This window comes from Oncorhynchus keta, unplaced genomic scaffold, assembly GCF_023373465.1.
Source record: "Oncorhynchus keta strain PuntledgeMale-10-30-2019 unplaced genomic scaffold, Oket_V2 Un_contig_19953_pilon_pilon, whole genome shotgun sequence".
In the NCBI taxonomy this organism is placed as follows: domain Eukaryota; kingdom Metazoa; phylum Chordata; class Actinopteri; order Salmoniformes; family Salmonidae; genus Oncorhynchus; species Oncorhynchus keta.
In genome coordinates, this window is record NW_026281749.1 from 17525 (window position 1) to 24331 (window position 6807).

Sequence of the window (6807 nt, forward strand, 5' to 3'; positions counted from 1 at the left end):
CCACAGCATGATGCTGCCACCACCATGCTTCACCGTAGGGATGGTGCCAGGTTTCCTCCAAACGTGACGCTTGGCATTCAAGCTAAAAGAGTTCAATCTTGGTTTCATCAGACCAGAGAATCTTGTTTCTCATGGTCTCAGAGTCCTTTAAGGTGCCTTTTGGCAAACTCCAAGCGGGCTGTCATGTGCCTTTTACTGAGGAGTGGCTTCCGTCTGTCCACTCTACCATCAAGGCCTGATTGGTGGAGTGCTGCAGATATGTTATTTTCCCTTGTCAAAATATATATTTTTGAAACTGTTTTTGCTTTGTCGTTATAGGGTATTGTGGGTAGATTGATGAGGGGGGGGGGGAAACAATGTATTAAATTGTAGAATGAGGCTGTAACATAACAACATGTGTGGGGGGGGGGGTCTGAATACTCTCTGAAAGCACTGTATCTAGGACAGTCACTCAAAACCTTCTCATGCCTTAGTTATCTGTATCTAGGACAGTCACTCAAAACCTTCTCATGCCTTAGTTATCTGTATCTAGGACAGTCACTCAAAACCTTCTCATGCCTTAGTTATCTGTATCTAGGACAGTCACTCAAAACCTTCTCATGCCTTAGTTATCTGTATCTAGGACAGTCACTCAAAACCTTCTCATGCCTTAGTTATCTGTATCTAGGACAGTCACTCAAAACCTTCTCATGCCTTAGTTATCTGTATCTAGGACAGTCACTCAAAACCTTCTCATGCCTTAGTTATCTGTATCTAGGACAGTCACTCAAAACCTTCTCATGCCTTAGTTATCTGTATATAGGACAGTCACTCAAAACCTTGTCACACCCTGGCCTTAGTTATCTGTATCTAAGACAGTCACTCAAAACCTTCTCATGCCTTAGTTATCTGTATCTAGGACAGTCACTCAAAACCTTCTCATGCCTTAGTTATCTGTATCTAGGACAGTCACTCAAAACCTTGTCACACCCTGGCCTTAGTTATCTGTATCTAGGACAGTCACTCAAAACCTTCTCATGCCCTGGCCTTAGTTATCTGTATCTAGGACAGTCACACTCAAAACCTTGTCATGCCTTAGTTATCTGTATATAGGACAGTCACTCAAAACCTTCTCATGCCTTAGTTATCTGTATCTAGGACAGTCACTCAAAACCTTCTCATGCCTTAGTTATCTGTATCTAGGACAGTCACTCAAAACCTTCTCATGCCTTAGTTATCTGTATCTAGGACAGTCACTCAAAACCTTGTCACACCCTGGCCTTAGTTATCTGTATATAGGACAGTCACTCAAAACCTTGTCACACCCTGGCCTTAGTTATCTGTATCTAAGACAGTCACTCAAAACCTTCTCATGCCTTAGTTATCTGTATCTAGGACAGTCACTCAAAACCTTCTCATGCCCTGGCCTTAGTTATCTGTATCTAGGACAGTCACACTCAAAACCTTGTCATGCCTTAGTTATCTGTATATAGGACAGTCACCAAAACCTTCTCATGCCTTAGTTATCTGTATCTAGGACAGTCACTCAAAACCTTCTCATGCCTTAGTTATCTGTATCTAGACAGTCACTCAAAACCTTCTCATGCCTTAGTTATCTGTATCTAGGACTCAAAACCTTGTCACACCCTGGCCTTAGTTATCTGTGTTTTCTTTATTATATTGGTTAGGCCAGGGTGTGACATGGGTGATTATGTGTTTGTCTTGTCTAGGGGTTTTGTAGATTAATGGGGGCGTGTTTAGTATAGTAGTCTAGGTAAGTCTATGGTTGCCTAGATTGGTTCTCAATCAGAGGCAGGTGTTTATCGTTGTCTCTGATTGGCAGCCATATTCTTTGGGTATTTTGCGGGTGGTTGTTTCCTGTCTTTGTGTTTTATGCACCAGTTAGACTGTTACGGTTTTTAACGTTTATTGTTTTGTAATTTGTTCATGTTTGAGTTTTCTGATAAAAGAACCATGAACTATAACCACGCTGCGTCTTTGGTCCGCCTCCTTCCCAGGAAGAAAGCCGTGACACATTGGCAGATGTTTATCTAATGTTGTCGTACGGTATCTCCATGGTAACGTCCCAGAGCTCGAGGCTTTACAGCCCCAGTGAATACCGCTGAACTCCTCCACCACACTTTAAAATGGCTCCTACATTCCACAGCTGGCTGATTTTTTTAATGAATTTAAAACGAACCGGTTTATTTCACTCTTTACTTTCAGAAGCACATAGTTTGGTGTGAAAGCAGCACACCGAACACCGCCTCATTTAGTCATTAATGAATTCTGGGACATTCGGAAACTATTCAGACCCCTTGATTCTGTACTACAGTCTGTTACATTACAGACTTATTTTAAAATGCAATAAATATTATTTTCCCCTCATTAAATCGACACCCCATAATGACAAACCAAAAACAGGTTTAAATATTTAAGGAACTTAAATATCACATTTACAGAATTATTCAGACCCTTTACTCAGTACTTTGTTGAAGCACCTTTGGCAGTGATTACAGCCTCAAGTCTTCTTGGGTACAACGCTACAAGCTTGGCACACCTGTATTTGGGGAGTTTCTCCCATTCTTCTCTGCAGATCCTCTCAAGCTCTGTCAGGTTGGATGGGGAGAGTCGCTGCACAGCTATTTTCTGGCCTCTCCCGAGAGGGAGAGACCTGAGTCGGGCTCTGGCTGGGCCACTCAGAGACTTGTTCCTGGTTGTCTAGGTCTCAGTAAGGAACTCCCCTCACCTGGTTGTCTAGGTCTTAATAAGGAGCTCCCCTCACCTGGTTGTCTAGGGCTTAATAAGGAGCTCCCCTCACCTGGTTGTCTAGGGCTTAATAAGGAGCTCCCCTCACCTGGTTGTCTAGGGCTTAATAAGGAGCTCCCCTCACCTGGTTGTCTAGGGCTTAATAAGGAGCTCCCCTCACCTGGTTGTCTAGGGCTTAATAAGGAGCTCCCCTCACCTGGTTGTCTAGGGCTTAATAAGGAGCTCCCCTCACCTGGTTGTCTAGGGCTTAATAAGGAACTCCCCTCGCCTGGTTGTCTAGGGCTTAATAAGGAGCTCCCCTCACCTGGTTGTCTAGGGCTTAATAAGGAGCTCCCCTCGCCTGGTTGTCTAGGGCTTAATAAGGAGCTCCCCTCACCTGGTTGTCTAGGGCTTAATAAGGAGCTCCCCTCACCTGGTTGTCTAGGTCTTAATAAGGAACTCCCCTCACCTGGTTGTCTAGGTCTTAATAAGGAACTCCCCTCACCTGGTTGTCTAGGTCTCAGTAAGGAACTCCCCTCACCTGGTTGTCTAGGTCTTAATAAGGAACTCCCCTCGCCTGGTTGTCTAGGTCTCAGTAAGGAACTCCCCTCACCTGGTTGTCTAGGTCTCAGTAAGGAACTCCCCTCGCCTGGTTGTCTAGGTCTTAGTAAGGAACTCCCCTCGCCTGGTTGTCTAGGTCTCAGTAAGGAGCTCCCTCACCTGGTTGTCTAGGTCTCAGTAAGGAACTCCCTCACCTGGTTGTCTAGGTCTCAGTAAGGAACTCCCTCACCTGGTTGTCTAGGTCTCAGTAAGGAACTCCCCTCACCTGGTTGTCTAGGTCTCAGTAAGGAACTCCCTCACCTGGTTGTCTAGGTCTCAGTAAGGAACTCCCCTCACCTGGTTGTCTAGGTCTCAGTAAGGAACTCCCCTCACCTGGTTGTCTAGGTCTTAATAAGGAGCTCCTCACCTGGTTGTCTAGGTCTCAGTAAGGAACTCCACTCACCTGGTTGTCTAGGTCTCAGTAAGGAACTCCCTCACCTGGTTGTCTAGGTCTCAGTAAGGAACTCCCTCACCTGGTTGTCTAGGTCTCAGTAAGGAACTCCCTCACCTGGTTGTCTAGGTCTCAGTAAGGAACTCCCTCACCTGGTTGTCTAGGTCTCAGTAAGGAACTCCCTCACCTGGTTGTCTAGGTCTCAGTAAGGAGCTCCCTCACCTGGTTGTCTAGGTCTCAGTAAGGAGCTCCCCTCACCTGGTTGTCTAGGGCTTAATAAGGAGCTCCCCTCACCTGGTTGTCTAGGTCTCAGTAAGGAACTCCCTCACCTGGTTGTCTAGGTCTCAGTAAGGAACTCCCTCACCTGGTTGTCTAGGTCTCAGTAAGGAACTCCCTCACCTGGTTGTCTAGGTCTCAGTAAGGAGCTCCCCTCACCTGGTTGTCTAGGTCTCAGTAAGGAGCTCCCTCACCTGGTTGTCTAGGGCTCAGTAAGGAACTCCCTCGCCTGGTTGTCTAGGGGTTAGTAAGGAGCTCCCCTCACCTGGTTGTCTAGGGCTTAGTAAGGAGCTCCCTCACCTGGTTGTCTAGGTCTCAGTAAGGAACTCCCCTCACCTGGTTGTCTAGGTCTCAGTAAGGAACTCCCCTCACCTGGTTGTCTAGGTCTCAGTAAGGAACTCCCTCACCTGGTTGTCTAGGTCTCAGTAAGGAACTCCCCTCACCTGGTTGTCTAGGTCTCAGTAAGGAACTCCCTCACCTGGTTGTCTAGGTCTCAGTAAGGAACTCCCTCACCTGGTTGTCTAGGTCTCAGTAAGGAACTCCCTCACCTGGTTGTCTAGGTCTCAGTAAGGAACTCCCTCACCTGGTTGTCTAGGTCTCAGTAAGGAACTCCCCTCACCTGGTTGTCTAGGTCTCAGTAAGGAACTCCCTCACCTGGTTGTCTAGGTCTCAGTAAGGAACTCCCCTCACCTGGTTGTCTAGGTCTCAGTAAGGAGCTCCCCTCACCTGGTTGTCTAGGTCTCAGTAAGGAGCTCCCTCACCTGGTTGTCTAGGTCTCAGTAAGGAACTCCCTCACCTGGTTGTCTAGCTCTTAATAAGGAGCTCCCCTCACCTGGTTGTCTAGGTCTCAGTAAGGAACTCCCTCACCTGGTTGTCTAGGTCTCAGTAAGGAGCTCCCCTCACCTGGTTGTCTAGGTCTCAGTAAGGAACTCCCTCACCTGCTTGTCTAGGTCTCAGTAAGGAACTCCCTCACCTGGTTGTCTAGGTCTCAGTAAGGAACTCCCCTCACCTGGTTGTCTAGGTCTCAGTAAGGAACTCCCTCACCTGGTTGTCTAGGTCTTAATAAGGAGCTCCCTCACCTGGTTGTCTAGGTCTCAGTAAGGAACTCCCTCACCTGGTTGTCGAAGGTCTCAGTAAGGAACTCCCTCACCTGGTTGTCTAGGTCTCAGTAAGGAACTCCCTCACCTGGTTGTCTAGGTCTCAGTAAGGAACTCCCTCACCTGGTTGTCTAGGTCTCAGTAAGGAACTCCCTCACCTGGTTGTCTAGGTCTCAGTAAGGAACTCCCTCACCTGGTTGTCTAGGTCTTAATAAGGAGCTCCCCTCACCTGGTTGTCTAGGTCTCAGTAAGGAACTCCACTCACCTGGTTGTCTAGGGCTTAGTAAGGAACTCCCATCACCTGGTTGTCTAGGTCTCAGTAAGGAACTCCCTCACCTGGTTGTCTAGGTCTCAGTAAGGAACTCCCCTCACCTGGTTGTCTAGGTCTCAGTAAGGAACTCCCCTCACCTGGTTGTCTAGGTCTCAGTAAGGAGCTCCCCTCACCTGGTTGTCTAGGTCTCAGTAAGGAGCTCCCCTCACCTGGTTGTCTAGGGCTTAATAAGGAGCTCCCCTCACCTGGTTGTCTAGGTCTCAGTAAGGAACTCCCCTCACCTGGTTGTCTAGGTCTCAGTAAGGAACTCCCCTCACCTGGTTGTCTAGGTCTCAGTAAGGAACTCCCCTCACCTGGTTGTCTAGGTCTCAGTAAGGAGCTCCCCTCACCTGGTTGTCTAGGTCTCAGTAAGGAGCTCCCCTCACCTGGTTGTCTAGGGCTCAGTAAGGAACTCCTCACCTGGTTGTCTAGGGGTTAGTAAGGAGCTCCCCTCACCTGGTTGTCTAGGGCTTAGTAAGGAGCTCCCCTCACCTGGTTGTCTAGGTCTCAGTAAGGAACTCCCCTCACCTGGTTGTCTAGGTCTCAGTAAGGAACTCCCCTCACCTGGTTGTCTAGGTCTCAGTAAGGAACTCCCCTCACCTGGTTGTCTAGGTCTCAGTAAGGAACTCCCTCACCTGGTTGTCTAGGTCTCAGTAAGGAACTCCCCTCACCTGGTTGTCTAGGTCTCAGTAAGGAACTCCCCTCACCTGGTTGTCTAGGTCTCAGTAAGGAACTCCCTCACCTGGTTGTCTAGGTCTCAGTAAGGAACTCCCTCACCTGGTTGTCTAGGTCTCAGTAAGGAGCTCCCCTCACCTGGTTGTCTAGGTCTCAGTAAGGAACTCCCTCACCTGGTTGTCTAGGTCTTAATAAGGAGCTCCCTCACCTGGTTGTCTAGGTCTCAGTAAGGAACTCCCCTCACCTGGTTGTCTAGGTCTCAGTAAGGAACTCCCCTCACCTGGTTGTCTAGGTCTCAGTAAGGAACTCCCCTCACCTGCTTGTCTAGGTCTCAGTAAGGAACTCCCCTCACCTGGTTGTCTAGGTCTCAGTAAGGAACTCCCCTCACCTGGTTGTCTAGGTCTCAGTGAGGAACATGTAAAACCATTTGACTTGATGACAGCTTTACACACTCTTGGTATTCTCTCAACCAGCTTCATGAGGTAGTCACCTGGAATGCATTTCAATTAACAGGTGTGCCTTGTTAAAGAAAAGGGGAACCAATCAGTTGTGTTGTGACAAGGTAGAGATGGTATACAGAAGATATTTGTCTTTGGTAAGAGACCAAGTCCATATTATGGCAAGAACAGCTCAAATAAGTAAAGAGAAACGACAGTCCATCATTAATTTAAGACAGGAAGGTCAGTTATTCCGGAATATTTCAAGAACTTTGAAAGTTTCTTCAACTGCAG

The 6807-nt window shown here is 47.7% G+C and overlaps 1 long non-coding RNA gene across 15 annotated transcripts; it reads right to left on the minus strand.

Moving 5' to 3' along the window:
• Nucleotides 1-2698: 2698 nt before the first annotated feature.
• Nucleotides 2699-6387, minus strand: LOC127920563 (uncharacterized). Of its 15 annotated transcripts, none has more exons than XR_008106654.1 (8): nt 6285-6387; nt 6037-6108; nt 5894-6001; nt 5608-5679; nt 5428-5499; nt 4295-4366; nt 3695-3730; nt 3587-3660 (listed from the first exon to the last, which is right to left on the minus strand). It is a non-coding gene; the product is annotated as an uncharacterized LOC127920563 (long non-coding RNA). The 15 variants fall into 15 exon arrangements; XR_008106658.1 differs by having other exon boundaries at nt 5608-5715; XR_008106655.1 differs by lacking the exon at nt 5608-5679 and adding an exon at nt 5716-5787 and having other exon boundaries at nt 5428-5535.
• Between the last annotated feature and the right edge of the window lie 420 nt (nt 6388-6807).